This window comes from Taudactylus pleione, unplaced genomic scaffold, assembly GCF_031769625.1.
Source record: "Taudactylus pleione unplaced genomic scaffold, aTauple2 ptg000345l, whole genome shotgun sequence".
Lineage (NCBI taxonomy): Eukaryota > Metazoa > Chordata > Amphibia > Anura > Myobatrachidae > Taudactylus > Taudactylus pleione.
In genome coordinates this window covers 348,792-365,745 of record NW_028284746.1, presented here as the reverse complement: position 1 = coordinate 365,745, position 16,954 = coordinate 348,792, and the positions used below count along the sequence as shown (strand labels likewise).

Genomic DNA, 16,954 nt, shown 5'->3' with positions numbered 1-16,954 from the left:
CCCTGGCCAGGGGAACCCTGTGATCAACAAGGCTTAACCAGATCACCTCATTATCCATCACCTCCACACTTATCACCCGTTACACCACCAGCTCCTCCACTGCCTTATGCAGGAGGAAATTTCAGCCCCATTCCCATACAAGGGTGGGCAGGTACCTTAATGCCTTGGATGTTTAATAAAAACAGACACAGGACACGGGTGTGCAAGAAGCAAGCCACAGGCAATAATGATGAACCTTGCGGCTGTGAACACTGTGGGGGTGAACAGATGTATTTTCAGAAAGGGACAGGTCCACCCCCATACCAAAACACATTTGTAGAGGCTTATCCTGTAACTACAAATGAGTTGTTTGAACCAAATCCCCAGAATGCAGCAGTTATGATAAGAGTGAGAACCCAAAATCAGTATAGACCCTGGACAGCAGCAGAGATGAATGATATTGTAATTAAAGCCCCAGACACCAGAAAGAATCCAATGGCCCTCCACAGATATGTGGAGAGATTAGTAGCTATTTGGGGAGCTACTTGGGCAGATTTGGAGGAAATATGTAGGATGACAGTGGGAGCAGGCAGCCTGACAGAAATACTAGCTCTGCCAATAGGTGAAGCAGGAGTAGTGGGAGTCCCAGGTGCAGATAACAGAAAAACTCCTGAGTCAGGGACACTTTGTTACTAGGTTAAGGAGGTGGTGTGAGCAGCAACAGCAGCGTATGCCTGCTGTGCCTGAAGGCAGGCAGAGAATGGGACAGTCAGTAAAGGATTATTATGATCAAACACACCAGTCACACTTAGATAGGGGATTCCAAGATAATAATCCTACCCATGAGTGGTTGCTTAGAACTGCTTTTTTGGGAGGCTTACTTGAAAATTTGAGGGTGGAACTATACCAAAAGAGACCAGAAGCAGGTACTATGACACTTCCAGCTGTACTGGATGTATTAAGAGCTATAGAAGATCAGGAAGAAGAAAAGAAAAGGAAAGTAAGAGAGAGAGGTCAGGTTCCAAGAGTGATAGTTCATTTGATGCAGGATGGTCCCTATAATGAACCAAAGCCTAGACAGACTAGAGAAAATAGGAAAGTATCACCTGAAGAAGCAAAAAGGAGAGGGTTATGTTTCTTCTGTCATAAAGCAGGGCACATGAAAAGGGATTGTCAGAAATATAAAGAATGGGCAGAGAAAAGGGAGCAATTGGAGTAAGGGTTCAAACCGTGCACAGCCCATAGGAAATAGGCTGTCCAGTGTCAGGTCCCCCACAATCCATTATTAATACCTGGGGGGGGGAACAAATTGACTGTATAATAGACACTGGCGCAAGCCGTACCATTTTAAGGGCAGAAGATGTTCCCAAGAAATATGTAACAAATCAGACAATTCCTGGAACAGGACTAACAGGACATACTGTATCCTTACATGTTAGTAAGCTCATAAAAGTTGCAGTGGGGTCAGCAGAAATTAAAGTGCCTGTAGAATTCCTGACCTCCACATCCTGTCCAGTTAATTTGTTAGGAGCAGATATCCTTAATGAATTACAAGCTACCATTGAGTACAGGGATGGCAATGTAACACTGAAAGGAAGTACAGGGCAGGATCTTCAATGTCAGCTAGCAGCAGCAATATATTTGCTGCAACACCAGACACAGATAGAAGTGATGATCCCTGACTGGCTTTCAGGAGTTCCTGAAAAATTATGGTCTAAGGGTAAAACAGATGTGGGATTACTGGATGTACAACCGGTTACACTTACCTTAAAACCAGGTGTAGTGCCAGTAAAGATTAAACAATACCCACTGACCAGAGATCAGGAAAAGGCCATACAGCAGCAGATTGCTGCATATCAGAAAACAGGGATTATAAGAGAATGCAGGTCCCCATGGAGCACCCCTTTATTTCCAGTGAAAAAGAAGGTGGGGGCAGATGGTAAACAGGAATACTGGATGGTGCATGATCTAAGAGGCATGATCTAAGAGAGGTAAACAAACGGTTGGTGGTGGACGTACCTACAGTGCCTAATCCACACACCTTGCTAAACCAAATACCAGCAACAGCAACTCATTTCACAGTAATAGACTTAGCTAATGCATTTTTTTCTGTACCTCTTACATCAGAGTGTCAGCTCTACTTAGCTTTTACAAGTATGGGTAAACAGTATTGCTGGACAAGATTACCCCAAGGAGGGGCAACCTCTTCATCTGCATTTACAGAGGCTATGTCCATCATATTGCAAGGGTGGAAACCACAGTTTGAGACCACCCAGTTGTTGCAGTACGTGGATGATTTGCTCCTATGTGCAGATACAGAGGGACAGTGTCAAAGTGAAACTAAATCATTACTTATTTTTCTGTGTGAACAAAATTGCAGAGTGTCAAAAGTAAAATTGCAAACGGCTCAAACACAGGTTACCTTTTTAGGACATTGTATTTCTCAAGGTACAAGACATTTGACACAAGATAGGATATCAGCTATACAGAAAGTGCCAGAGCCCACTACCACACGGCAACTCAGAGCATTTCTAGGACTAACAGGGTATTGCAGGGAATGGATTGCCAATGCATTCCTCATAATGCAGCCCCTCTATGATGCGTTGACAGATACAAAAGACAAAACAGTAACGTTAACATCAGAACAGAAGAAAGCTTTTATGCAGATAAAAACTGCAGTTACCCAAGCACCAGCACTAGGATTACCCAGATATGACAGGCCTTTTATGTTATTCTGTCATGAAACACAAGGACATGCTCAAGGGGTATTAGTGCAGGAACATGGTGGTAAACAAAGGCCCCTGGCATATTATTCATTGCAGCTTGATAGTGTAATCAAAGGAGCACCCTCTTGTATAAAGGCAGTAGGAGCTGCAGCTATGCTTAAAGACAAGGCAGCAGATTTAGTTCAGGACCACTCATTGATAATACAGGTTCCCCACTCAGTAACAGAAATACTTAACCAGGCCAGAACTAAGCATCTTTCTGCAGCCAGGTTAACCAAGTATGAGGTAGCCCTACTAAGCCCTACCAATGTGACAATTAAGAGGTGCACAGTGTTGAATCCTGCTACATTGCTTCCAACACAGGATTCAAAAGAGGGGAATAGTGAGGGAGGCATACATACACCTGTTGATAACATATCAGGTAATGGCAATAAGGAACACAACAGTGAGAATGATGAGGGGGATAATGTACTGCAAATACAGTCACATAAAAATACAAATCAAAATTTTTCTGTCCATGATTGTCTTGAACTTATGAAAATGGAAATGAAGGAACTAGAGAATGTAACAGATGTTCCCTTATCTAATCCAGACTGGGAATTGTTTGTAGATGGCTCTAGATATTATCATGAAGGGTCCCCAAGAACAGGGTATGCAGTCACCACCTTAGATGAGGTATTGATTCAGCAACCACTCCCACCTTCCTGCTCAGCACAGGAAGCAGAGTTGAGGGCACTCACTGAGGCATGTATAATGGCTGAAAATCAGACAGCAAACATTTACACTGACTCCAGGTATGCCTGGGGTGTGGCCCATGATTTTGGGCCTATTTGGAAGAGTAGGGATTTTATGGGCTCGGCTGGTAAAACCATTAAGCATGCTGAGCTCATTAGATCGTTGTTTGCAGCCTTACAGCTTCCAAGTAGAGTAGCCATTTTAAAGGTGCAAGCACACACCAAGGAGAAAACAGCTGAGGCCAAGGGGAATGCCAAAGCAGATGCTGCGGCTAAGCAAGCTGCCCTGTTATCTATCCCAGGCCTCTATGGTATAGAAACAGACACAAAGAAAGACCCCTTGGACATACAGGCTTTACACCAGTTTCAAGAACAAGCCACCGAAGGCGAAAAGAGAGGCTGGGAAAAAGAGGGAGACACCTGTGTTAATATTAGGGGTGTGCACCGGCCACTTTTCGTGTTTTGGTTTTGGATCTGGATCTTTCTTCGTGTTTTGGATCTGGATTGGTTTTACCAAAACCACCCTTCCGTGTTTTGGGTTCTGGGTTTTGTGTTTTGGATCTGTATTTTTTTGAAAAAAAGCATAAAAACAGCTAAAATCACAGAATTTGTAGATTTTTCTGCTCCTATGCTATTATTAACCTCAATAACCTTAATTTCCACTAATTTCCAGTCTATTCTGAACACCTCACACCTCACAATAGTGTTTTTATGTCCAAAAGGTTGCACCGAGGTAGCTGGATGACTATGCTAAGCGACACGAGTGGGCGGCACAAACACGTGACCCATCTAGGCGTGATACTGCAGTGGCAGACAGGATGGCAGTTTGAAAAACTAGGCCCCAAACTGTACATAATGCAAAGAAAAAAAAAGAGGTGCAAGATGGAATTGTCCTTGGGCCCTCCCACCCACCCTTATGTTGTATAAACAGGACATGCACACTTTAACAAACCAATCATTTCAGCGCCAGGGTCTGCCACACAACTGTGGCTGAAATGATTGGTTCGTTTGGGCCCCCACAAAACAAGCTGGCAATTAATCTGTCCCTGCACAAACTGGCTCTACGGAGGCAAGATGTCATCCTTACCCTCTTCAGTGTGTACATCCTCATCCTCACAAAGTATTAACTCGTCCCCACTTGAATCCACCACCACAGGTCCCTCTGTACGTTCTGGAGGCTGGTCTCCCTGGAAGAGCTGATAATTCATTTTGATGAACATCATCTTCTCCACATTCTGTGGAAGCAACCTCCTACGCCTTTCGCTGACAAGGTTCCCGGCTGCACTAAACACTCTTTCGGAGTACACACTGGAGGGGGGGCAACTCAGGTAAAATAGAGCCAGTTTGTACAGGGGCCTCCAAATTGCCTCTTTTTCCTGCCAGTACAGGTATGGACTGTCTGACATGCCTACTTGGATGCTGTCACCGATGTAATCCTCCACCATTCTGTCAATGGTGACAGTATCATATGCAGTGACAGTAGACATGTCAGAAATTGTTGCCAGGTCCTTCAGTCCGGACCAGATGTCCAAACTTGGTCCTGCCTGCCCTGCATCACCGCCAGCGGGTTGCTTAGGATAGCTAAGTTTTTTCCTGGCAGCCCCAGTTGCGGGAGAAAATGAAGAAGGAGCTGTTGACGTGTCACGTTCCGCTTCAGCTGACAGTGTGTTCACCAGCAGGTCTTTGCACCTCTGCAGGCTTGTGTCGGCCGGAAAGAGAGACACCACATAGGCTTTAAACCTAGGATCGAGCACGGTGGCCAAAATGTAGTGGTCTGATTTCAACAGATTGACCACCCTGGAATCCTGGCAAAGCGAATGAAGGGCTTCATCCACAAGTCCCACATGCCGAGCGGAATCGCTCCGTCTTAGCTCCTCCTTCACTTTCTCCAACTGCTTCTGCAAAAGCCTGATGAGGGGAATGACCTGACTCAAGCTGGCAGTGTCTGAACTGACTTCAAGTGTGGCAAGTTCGAAGGGCTGGAGAACCTTGTACAACACGGAAATCATTCTCCACTGCGCTTGAGTCAGGTGCGTACCCCCTCCTTTGCCTATGTCATAGGTGGATGTATAGGCTTGAATGGCCTTTTGCTGCTCCTCCATCCTCTGAAGCATATAGAGGGTTGAGTTCCACCGCATCACAACCTCTTGCTTCAGGTGATGGCGGGGCAGGTTCAAGAGTGTTTGCTGGCGCTCCAGTCTTCGGCACGCAGTCGCTGAATGGCGAAAGTGGCCTGAAATTTTTCGGGCCACCCAAAGCGTCTCCTGCACGCCCCTGTCGCTTTTCAGAAAATTCTGCACCACCAAGTTTATTGTGTGAGCAAAACATGGGACGTGCTGGAATTTGCCCAGATGTAATGCCCGCACAATATTGGTGGCGTTGTCAGATATCACAAATCCCCAGGAGAGTCTAAGTGGGGTAAGCCACTGGGCGATGATTTCCCTCAGTTTCTCTAAGAGGTTGTCGGCGGTGTGCCTCTTACTGAAACCGGTGATACACAGCGTAGCCTGCCTTGGAACGAGCTGGCGTTTCTGAGATGCTGCGACTGGTGACACTGCTGCTGTTGCTGCGTAAGGTGATACATCTACCCAGTGGGCTGTCACAGTCATATAGTCCTTAGTCTGCCCTGTTCCACTTGTCCACATGTCCGTGGTTAAGTGGACATTGGGTACAACGGCATTTTTCAGGACACTGAGGACACTTTTTCTGACGTTTCTGTACAGTCTCGGTATCGCCTGCCTAGTGAAGTGGAATCTAGACGGGATTTGGAACTGGGGGACACACTACCTCCATCAATTGTCTAAATCCCACTGCACTAATGGCGGATACCGGACGCACGTCTAACACCAACATAGCAGTCAAGGCCTCAGTTATACGTTTTGCTTCAGGATGACTGCTGTCGTACTTCATCCTCCTCGCTAAGGACTGTTGGAGGGTCAATTGTTTAGTAAAAGTAGTGGTGTTCCTACTTCCTCTCTGGGATGATGAACGACTCCCAGCAGCAGCAACAGCAGCAGCGGCAGCAGGAGGCGTAGCAATGCAGGATCCTCCGGAGGAATCCCCGATAGGAGAGTCAGTCATGCCAGTGACATGGCCTGCAGGACTACTTCCGATCCTGACTAAGGAGGAAATTGACGAGGAGGGAGTTGACGGTGTGGTTTGCAGGCGCTTGGATACAACAGGACAACGGGATTTAGGTGTCCCTGGACTGCTTACGGTCTTAGCCAAAGTTTCTGAACTTGACAGTAACTTATTATGAACGCGCTGCAGGTGCCGTATAAGGGAGGATGTTCCTAGGTGGTTAACGTCCCTACCCCTACTTATTCCACCTTTACATAAGGTACATATGGCAAGACAGTTGTTGTCCGGATTTGGATAGAAATATTGCCAGACCAAAGAGGTGGAATGTTTGGTCTTCTGCCCAGGCATGACCGTGATGGGCTTTTTCATCCCACGGACAACTGTCTCCCCCGGAGCCTGATTTAAACATACCACATCACCATCAGAATCCTCCTCGCCAACTTCCTCCTCAGCGCCAGCTACACCAGTATCCTCATCCTGTTGTACTTCAACAGTGACATCTTCAATTTGCATATCAGCAAGTAGACTGTGGTTGCTCCTTTCAGCACTTGCAGGGGGCGTGCAAATGGTGGAAAGAGCCACCTCTTCCCGTCCAGTGCTGGGAAGGTCAGGCATCGCAACCACAACCACACTTGGACTCTCCTTGGGGATTTGTGATATCTTCTTAGAAAGCACAGTTCTTCGCTGTGCTTTTGCCAGCTTAACTCTTTTGATTTTTTTAGTGGGAGGAGGGCTTCCATCGTCATGTGAAGCTGAACCACTAGTCATGAACATACTAGGGATCGACCTTAGCCATTCCTTGCCACTCCGTGTCGTAAATGGCATATTGGCAAGTTTACGTTTCTCTTCAGCTGATTTAAATGTTTTTTCAAGGTCATTTTCCTGAATTTTGTCATTTGGGATTGTATGTGCCCTCTATTATGACATTGGGCATCGGCCTTGGCAGACGACGTTGATGGCATGTTATCGTCTATGTCATGACTAGTGGCAGCAGCTTCAGCACTAGAAGGAAGTGGTTCTTGATCTTTATCTATTTTATTTTTATCGGAGAAAGTTTGGTCCTCCATTTATGTTATATCGATTTGATATATACGTGCGGCTAAACACAGAAAATATTTTTTTATTTTTGCTGGAGAGTAGTGCACTTTGTGGGTTACACCACCCTTTAAGAAATGAGCCAGCCGGCTCTTTACTTATGGGACACAGGCGCACGCTTGGCGCTGCTCCTTTGTTAATGCACGTGCGGCTACTGCGCACACAATTCAAAACACAGAAAATAATTTTTTTTTTGGTTTGGACTGGAGTGTACTTTGGGGGTTACAGCACCCTTTAACGGTCAAGCCAGCTGGCCCTTTACTTATGACACAGGTGCACGCTTGGCACTACTTTGTTGATGCACGTGCGGCTACTGCGCACACAATTCACAAACACAGAAAATATATATTTTTTTGGTTTGGAGTGTACTTTGGGGGTTACAGCACCCTTTAACGGTCAAGCCAGCCGGCCCTTTACTTATGACACAGGCGCACGTTTGGCACTACTTTGTTGATGCACGTGCAGCTACTGCGCACACAATTCACAAACACAGAAAATATATATTTTTTTGGTTTGGACTGGAGTGTACTTTGGGGGTTACAGCACCCTTTAACGGTCAAGCCAGCCTGCCCTTTGCTTATGACACAGGCGCACGCTTGGCACTACTTTGTTGATGCACGTGCGGCTACTGCGCACACAATTCACAAACACAGAAAATATTATTTTTTTGGTTTGGAGTGTACTTTGGGGGTTACAGCACCCTTTAACGGTCAAGCCAGCCGGCCCTTTACTTATGACACAGGCGCACGCTTGGCACTACTTTGTTGATGCACGTGCGGCTACTGCGCACACAATTCACAAACACACAAAAAATATTATTTTTTTAGAACTTGGGGGGAGCACCCCTGATGGACAGAGCACCCCCTGGACAACACTACAGCACCCCTTTAGGACTGGGACACTGCACAGGACTTTGGAGTGGACACAGCCCCTATGGAGAACTGACTGCACAACACAGTCCAGCCAGCCCCTATGGACTTTGAAGTAGTGGACACAGCCCCTATTAACAACAGCAGCACAGCACAACACAGCCAGCCCCTATGGACTTTGAAGTAGTGGACAACAGCAGCACAGCATAGCACAACACTACTCTGCACTACACTACACAGCCCAGCCAGCCCTAACTCCCACCCTCCCTCTTCACTGTCCACATCCGAGTGAGAAAATGGCGCCGACGCGGGTACCTTATATAGGATCCAAAACCTGCGAGACTCGGAAGGCGGGATGATGACGTTTTGCCTCGATTTCAGATCCGAGTCAGGCGGGAAAAGTCGAGCCTGACTCGGATCTGCCTCGGATCGGGGAGGCTCGGGGGGGTTCGGATTTCAGAAATCCGAACCCGCTCACCCCTAGTTAATATGCATTGGGCTAAAGCCACCAGGTGGTGCCTCCCCAGGGCCTTATATCCCCTGATGACCCAGCTGGCCCACGGTCTAGTGCATAATTCAAAGGAGGCCATGGTAAACACGGTCCTCCAGCACTGGATAGCACCAGGCTTTAATGCAGCAGCTACAGCGTACGTAGCATCATGCCAGGTGTGTGGGAAACACAATCCAGGACAGACAGTAAAAGTACCACAGAAACATACACCAAAGCCATTATACCCATTTCAGAGACTGCAGATAGACTATATTCAGTTGCCTAGGGTGGGGACATATGAGTACGCCCTCGTTTGTACAGACCTCTTCTCTAATTGGCCAGAGGCCTGGCCAGTTGCTAAAGCCACTGCAAAAACAACAGCTAAGAAATTAATAAGTGAATTAATTTGCAGATATGGTATACCAGAAACTATAGAGTCTGATAGAGGGTCACACTTTACAGGAGAAATTATGCAGCATATCATGAAGGATATGGGCATTGAACAAGCCTTTCACACCCCTTATAGGCCTCAGGCCAGTGGGCATGTAGAGAGACTAAATGGTACCCTCAAACTAAAGATACAAAAGATGATGGCACAGACAGGCAAGACATAGGGGGACTTTATATTCAGTAAGAACCACCCCCAATAAGAAACATAAGTTGTCACCTTATGAGATATTATTCTTAGGACCTCCTAACACAGGGTGTTATTTCCCCCAACAGTTGCAGCACAATCATGCAGATTTAACAGACTATGTAGCTACTCTTTGTAGTCAAGTGAATAACATACATTCTTTAGTTTTCTCCTCCCTTCCAGACCCAGAAGCAGTACCTGGTGTAGATTCATTGGAACCGGGCGATTGGGTATACACTAAGAGACACGTCAGAAAGTCCCTGGAGCCAAGATTTGATGGTCCATATCAGGTTCTGTTGACTACTCCAACTTCAGTGAAAATTGGAGGAAAGAGCACGTGGATACACGCCTCACATTGCAAGAAGTTGACAGTCAAGATTGAACCACCATCATAAATCCTTTTTGTGTGATAATGTTGGCTATACTTATATTGCACACACACCAGGGGACAACAGGACAAATAGAGTACTCTAGGGTAGTCTATGGTAACCAGACTTACCAGTTACACAGATTTAATGTAACCTAGTCAGGAGGTTCGATATATGTAAAAAGTTTGGGACAATATAATATAAGGCATCTCTATTGGGCACCAAGGGAGCATGATAATATTACTATCATAAGTGGAATAAAAATTGTGTTGTACTGATTAGTTTATGGGCTATAAAGGATTTAAGAAAATGTGGGCACAGGGTATTCAATGTGTCAATAGTACGGACCTTGGTATACCCATAGGAAGCCCAACAACTATAGAAAGAGGTGTAGTGCTAAAACCATGCAATTACCAAATAATTCAGTAATAATGACAAGGATGTATGTCCTAAATAGCAAGCCCACTATAAGGAATGACTCACTAGTTAAAGTTCCCTCCACTTGTGTAAATGTGGGTACCCAAAGACAAACCACTATATTAAGATTTAATATCGCTTTCCCCCCAGATCCAAAATGCTATAGCAGAAAAAAGAGAGAATGGTATGATACATTGCTAGGAGCATCCGGTACAGGTATAGGGTTGCTTAATAGTATAGATATAGAAACTTTAGCCAGCAAAATGAGTAATGCAGGAGAAGATATGAGAAGATTAGTTACAATGCAAGCTACATGGATGCCTACAGTCTTTACCCCATTACAGGCCAGTATATCTTGGGATAATGAATATTTACAGGTGTTCAATAGCACATTGTTTAACACACTTTACCTGTCAACAAATGTTTCTGAACTGTTTAATTGGACTGAATGTTCCCTTAGTACCATGCATCAAAATATGTAAAAGGGTAAAGCACAAACACAGTTAATGACAGGTAACGAACAAGTATACAGAAGGATGTTTAATATATCTTCTTTGTTATGGATACAAGTTCAGGGAAAGAAGATGTTGTGTACTGACAACTTTTGCACGGGTGAAATTCATGTGTATAATGTCACACAGAAACAGGTTATGTGTAAGTACTTCATCTTACCAGTCCCCTTGTGGACAACTACTGGAGGGACTCAGTTGTGGACTCCCCAGATGAGAGGTACACACTTAGACACCAGTAATAGGACACATGACTTATCCCTATGTACTGATACTGATGATGGATTAGTATGTCCTCAACAGACACAGCTATATGAGCTTTGTAAGTTAGAACACCCAACCAGTGTATGCAACTGTGAATTGCATGATAAAAAGGTGGATATGTTTACAGAGGTAGAGCCTCAGGTTGTATGCCTAGTCATATATGATATGAATACAACTTCCCTCTATAATTTACCAAATCCTTTTTCTGGATGCTTATTTAACGTTACACACCTCAGGTGGAAGAACACTACTTATGTGTTCTATGCGAAGAGACAAGAAGATGTACAGTTTGAATTTCAGGTGACTGAGATACCTTCCCATAACCTTACAGTTAATCTCCAAAGTATCATTAATGCCATTAATAATACAGAAAAACTTGCTCACCACTTACAGAAAGTAAACTATTCTGCCCATCATGCACAAATGCAGACAATTGTAGAAGCAGAGAAATTGGTGGAAGTAGCCACACAATTAAAAGATAATTTACAATACCATTGGTGGGATGTGTTCACAGGTAACTCACCTTCAGTCAAAAGGATGTTTAGGGGTCTCATTCCTCCAGTAATTGTTATAATCATTGTATTAATTTTGCTCATTTTGTGGAATTGCTATCTTATAATTTTAGGAAAATGGTAAATAAAGCATCTGCACCGGTAGGGACTCTCTGTCACACATAAGAAGAGTGCCTCCGAGTGGGAAAAGTGTTCAGCGTGTGAAAGAATTACATTGATCACACCTGAGAACAAATGTGTTTTCTGTAGTACTGATGCTGGAAGAAACCCCTCTTTCTAGGGAAAGATGTGCTGGGATTCTTGGTATTCAGGTGATGAATGATGCTTGCATCTACTTGCATAGGGTGCCTATGGAAGTAATATAGTTACTATGAAAGCCATGACTCCAGTAAGGGAAAGATAGTATGTTTTAATAAAAAGAGGGGATTGTGAGAGTCTATAATAATTTATAGTGTTTATTTAAAACATACTGTATGATTTATCAGAAAAAGCCATTTTCCTTTACACAAATATCATGAGATTAAGCCAGCATTATACTGAACGAGCATGTTACAAGACAACAACAGCTGAAGGATCCCAGAATAGGATACCAAGTCTGGACACTGTGAAAAAAAAGACATACTGAAGATGCATTGATACATCCTATGTACTTGTGAAATCAATCATATGTATTCTTTTCTGTCAAACCATTTTTGGCAAATGTTTGAGACAGCAGTTTTCTGAACTTATAAAAGACAGCTCAAACGGGAGGTGCCTCTGAGAGCTGAGTGAATTCATCACAAGTGTATGTTGAGTTTTCATCATCTCCCCAGCCGGCTGGAAGGAAAATTAAGAACAGGAGTAGTGTTTTGCATACCGTGATCCAGGGGTAGGAAGCCTCATCACCCTAACAAATTCATCCTGCCATGTCACTGCCCCCACACTGTCAGGTACTGACCACAGTGATCGGGACATAGCAACAGCCGGAAGGAGGAGGTGGGGTGCCGCCAGCTGGGGGTTTGCTTCCAGCGGCTCCTGCTTTCATGGGGGTTAACGGTTGCCCTGTAGCAGCAGTGGGTGGGGGGGGTGGGGGGTGATGCCAGCTTCCCGATCACTGCTGGCCACAGCGATCAGGACACAACAGCAGCCGCGGCTACCAGGAGCCATGGCTGCTGCAACTTTTGAATTCATGGCTGCTCTGCAGCTGTGCTGGAAGAGGGGAGTGCTTCCGGCTTGTCAATCACTGTTGATTGAGGGGAGTGCTACCGACTGTCAGTCACGCTGTGAATAAATAGTAGCTGCGGGCGACTACGGTGATGGTCTGTGATGCATGCGCAGTGTGACTCTGAAGCATGCGTGGTTTACTGATCGCTCAACTGCGAAAAACATTGGCTTAGTGTACAACTCTGAATCAGGCCCTAAATACCCTATGGGGTGTGACATGTTATGTGACAGGATATGCTCTCTGGTAAGTGGCAGTCACGGTTCTATGTATATACTAGGGATGAGCTGGTTCAGATTTTCGAAATCCGAACCCCCCCGATCCGAGCCGGGAACCGAGTCCAGCTCGGGTATTCCCACCAGACTCGGTTCCCAAAACGAGGCAAAACATCATCATCCCGCTGTCAGTTTCTATAAAGGTCTTGTGATCGCCGCCATTTTTCTTTCTGGCTGTGGAGCATGCAGAGGGAGGGAGCTGGGAGCTGTTGGCTACTGTTGTGTCACTGTGTTAAACAAACTTAGAATAAAGAACTTATATTATATACATTACATGCTGGGCTGGCTGGCTACTGTGAAGATGGAGGGAGCTGGGAGCTGTTGCTGATGCTGACCATAGGGGCTGGCTGGCTACTGTTGTCCATATACATAGGGGCTGGCTGGCTACTGTTGCCCTTCATCCAAATAATTTTGGATGCCCTTTTACACTGCCCTTCATCCAAATAATTTTTACAGGGGCTGTTCTGTGTGGTGTAGGGGTACGCTGCCCTTCATCCAAATAATTTTTACAGGGGTTATTCACTCCATAAAAAGAATGCACTGCATAAACATAATGGAGGACAAAATAGGGAAAGATCAAGAACCACTTCCTCCTAGTGCTGAAGCTGCTGCCACTAGTCATGACATAGACGATGAAATGCCATCAACGTCGTCTGCCAAGACCGATGCCCACTGTCATAGTAGAGGGTATGTAAAATCCAAAAACCCAAAGTTCAGTAAAATGAGCCAATAAAATAAATTTAAATCATCTGAGGAGAAATGTAAATTTGCCAATATGCGATTTATGGCACGGAGTGGCAAGGAACGGGTAAGGTCCTGGCCTATGTTCATGACTAGTGGTTCAGCTTCACATGACAAGGAAGTCCTCCTTCTCCCGCTAGAAAAATGAAAAGATTTAAGCTGGCAAAAGCACAGCAAAGAACTGTGCATTCTAAGAAGATATCACAAATCCCCAAGAAGAGTCCAAGTGTGGCGGTGCTTGCGATGCCTGACCTTCCCAACACTGGACGGGAAGAGGTGGCTCATGCCACCATTTGCACGCCCTCTGCAAGTGCTGGAAGGAGCACCCACAGTCCAGTTGCTGATATTCAAATTGAAGATGTCAATGTCGAAGTACAACAGGAAGAGGATATTGATGTAGCTGGTGCTGAGGAAGTTGATGAGGAGGATTCTGATGGTGATGTGGTTTGTTTAAATCAGGCACCAAGGGAAAGAATTGTTGTCCATGGGATGAAAAAGCTCATCGACATGACTGCGCAGAAGACCAAGTCCTGTTGTATCCAAGTGCCTGTAAACCACCCAGTCAACTCCCTCCTCGTCAATTTCCTCCTCAATTAGGATCTGAAGTAGTCCTGCAGGCCTAGTCACTGGCATGACTGACTCCTCTCCTATCCGGGATTCCTCCGGAGGATCCTGCATTGCTACGCCTACTGCTGCCGCTGCTGCTGTTGGGAGTCGTTCATCATCCCAGAGAGGAAGTTGGAAAACCACTACTTCTTTTACTAAGCAATTGACCTTCCAACAGTCCTTAGCAAGGAGGATGAAGTACAACAACAGTCATCCTGTTGCAAAGCGGATAACTGAGGCCTTGACAGCTATGTTGGTGTTAGACGTGCGTCTGTTATTAGTGCAGTGGGATTTAGATAATTGATGGAAGTAGTGTGTCCCCGGTACCAAATCCCATCTAGATTCCACTTCACTAGGCAGGCGATACCAATCTTGTACAGAGACATGAGAAAAAGTGTCCTCACTGTCCTAAAAAATGCGGTTGTACCCAATGTCCACTTAACCACAGACATGTGGACAAGTAGAACAGGGCAGACTAAGGACTATATAACTGTGACAGCAGCATCACCAGTAGCAGCATCTCAGAAACTCTCAGAAACTCCAGCTCGTTCCAAGGCAGGCTACACTGTGTATCACCAGTTTCAGTAAGAGGCACACCGCTGACAACCCAATGTCTTACCCCACTTAGACTCTCCTGGGGATTTGTGATATCTGATAACTCCACCAATACTGTTCAGGCATTACATCTGGGCAAATTCCAGCACGTCCCATGATTTGCTCACACAATAAATTTGGTGGTGCAGAATTTTTTGAAAAACGTTAGGGGTGTGTAGGAGACTCTTTGGGTGGCCCGAAAAATGTTGGGCCACTGTCGCCATTCAGCGTCTGCATGCCGAAGACTGGAGCACCATGCGCTGCCATCACCTGAAGCAAGAGGTTGTAACGCGGTGGAACTCAATCGTCTATATGCTTCAGAGGATGGAGGAGCAGCAGAAGGCCATTCAAGCCTATACATCCACCTATGACATAGGCAAAGGAAGGGGTATGCACCTGACTCAAGAGCAGTGGAGATTGATTTCTGTGTTGTGCAAGGTTCTCCAGCCCTTCAAACTTGCCACATGTGAAGTCAGTTCAGACACTGCCAGCTTGAGTTCATTCCTCTCATCAACCTTTTGGCCTAAAAACAATATTGTGAGGTGTTTAGAATAGACTGGAAATTAGTGGAAATTAATGTTATTAAGAGCATAGAAACACACACAAAAAAAAAAATTCTGTGATTTTAGCTGTTTTTATGCTTTTTTCCCAAAAAAATACAGATCCAAAACCAAAACCCGGAAGGGTGGTTTTGGCAAAACCAATCCAGATTCAAAACACGAAGAAAGATCCAGATCCAAAACACGAAAAGTGGCCGGTGCACACCCCTAATTAAAACATTATTATTGTACAGTCGTTCCTTTTACCCTGCAGTGCCTACACTGAACGATATGTCATTCAGTGTAGGCATCCTCCCTCATCCCTGAATATGGTCAATCTGTCGTTATCGGCAGATTGACCAGCATGTTCAGGTGATGATTGATGTTGAAACGACCTGCAGGAGCGCGCATCGCTGGTCGTCTTCTACATTTTCATGCCCGATTCATGCACGATTAATGAGCGATTATGATATCGTTCAATCGCTCATTTTTTTCTGCAAGTGGATACGCGACTTTAAACAATGGAAAACAGACAAAAACAAATGTTGAAATTGGTTACATTCGTTAGATTTAACCAATTTGTCTGAACAACCATTTTGCCTGTTTTCTAGTGTTTGTGAGCAAATGGGCGATTGTCATTTGCTCCCATACATTACCAGAATTTCATTCCAATCAGCCAGATTGGACAGCTATCTGATAGATAATTATATAGTGTATGCCCAGTATAAGTAATGTGAATTGAGGACCTGATATAGCATAACTGAGTTACTAATGATTAAATCAGGGTCGTATTAAGAGAGGAGGGGACCCATGTTCACTCCCCGTCCGGGGCCTCCTCCTATCTCCCCGGCTGCTGTCAGCGAACTGACAGCAGTGGTAGACTCTGGGCACAGGTGTGTGCTCGGAGTCCACTGCGCATATCACTGGCAAAATGGCTGCGGTGGCCATTTTTCAGGTGTTTTCTGTAGCGCTACTCCATGGGACATCGGTAAAGTAAAAACAAAAAAAAGTATGGGTGCAGGGTGTGCGGTGCTGGTCCTCCCTGGACCCATCTGCACTGCACACCCTGTACCCATTATAATACACCCGTGGATCAAAGCTCTATCAGCTGGAGAGCTCAGTACACAATCAGCCAATCAGAAGTGACTAGCTGGTGCTGCTGGTTGTCACCATCATTGTGTATGGTTGTACCAGCACTCCGGCCACTGCAAGAGATACATCTCCAGGCAGGTGTATCTTCCTTCAGGTCTGAATCAGTCATAATTATGAGAACACGCCCCCTTTCCTTCCCTTCCTCATGTCACTACTCCACGGCCTAAT

General features: G+C 45.3%; 1 pseudogene; it reads left to right on the top strand.

The window, feature by feature from the left end:
- Positions 1-10,416: 10,416 nt before the first annotated feature.
- Positions 10,417-11,802, top strand: LOC148508765 (uncharacterized; annotated as a pseudogene).
- The last annotated feature ends 5,152 nt before the right edge of the window (positions 11,803-16,954 follow it).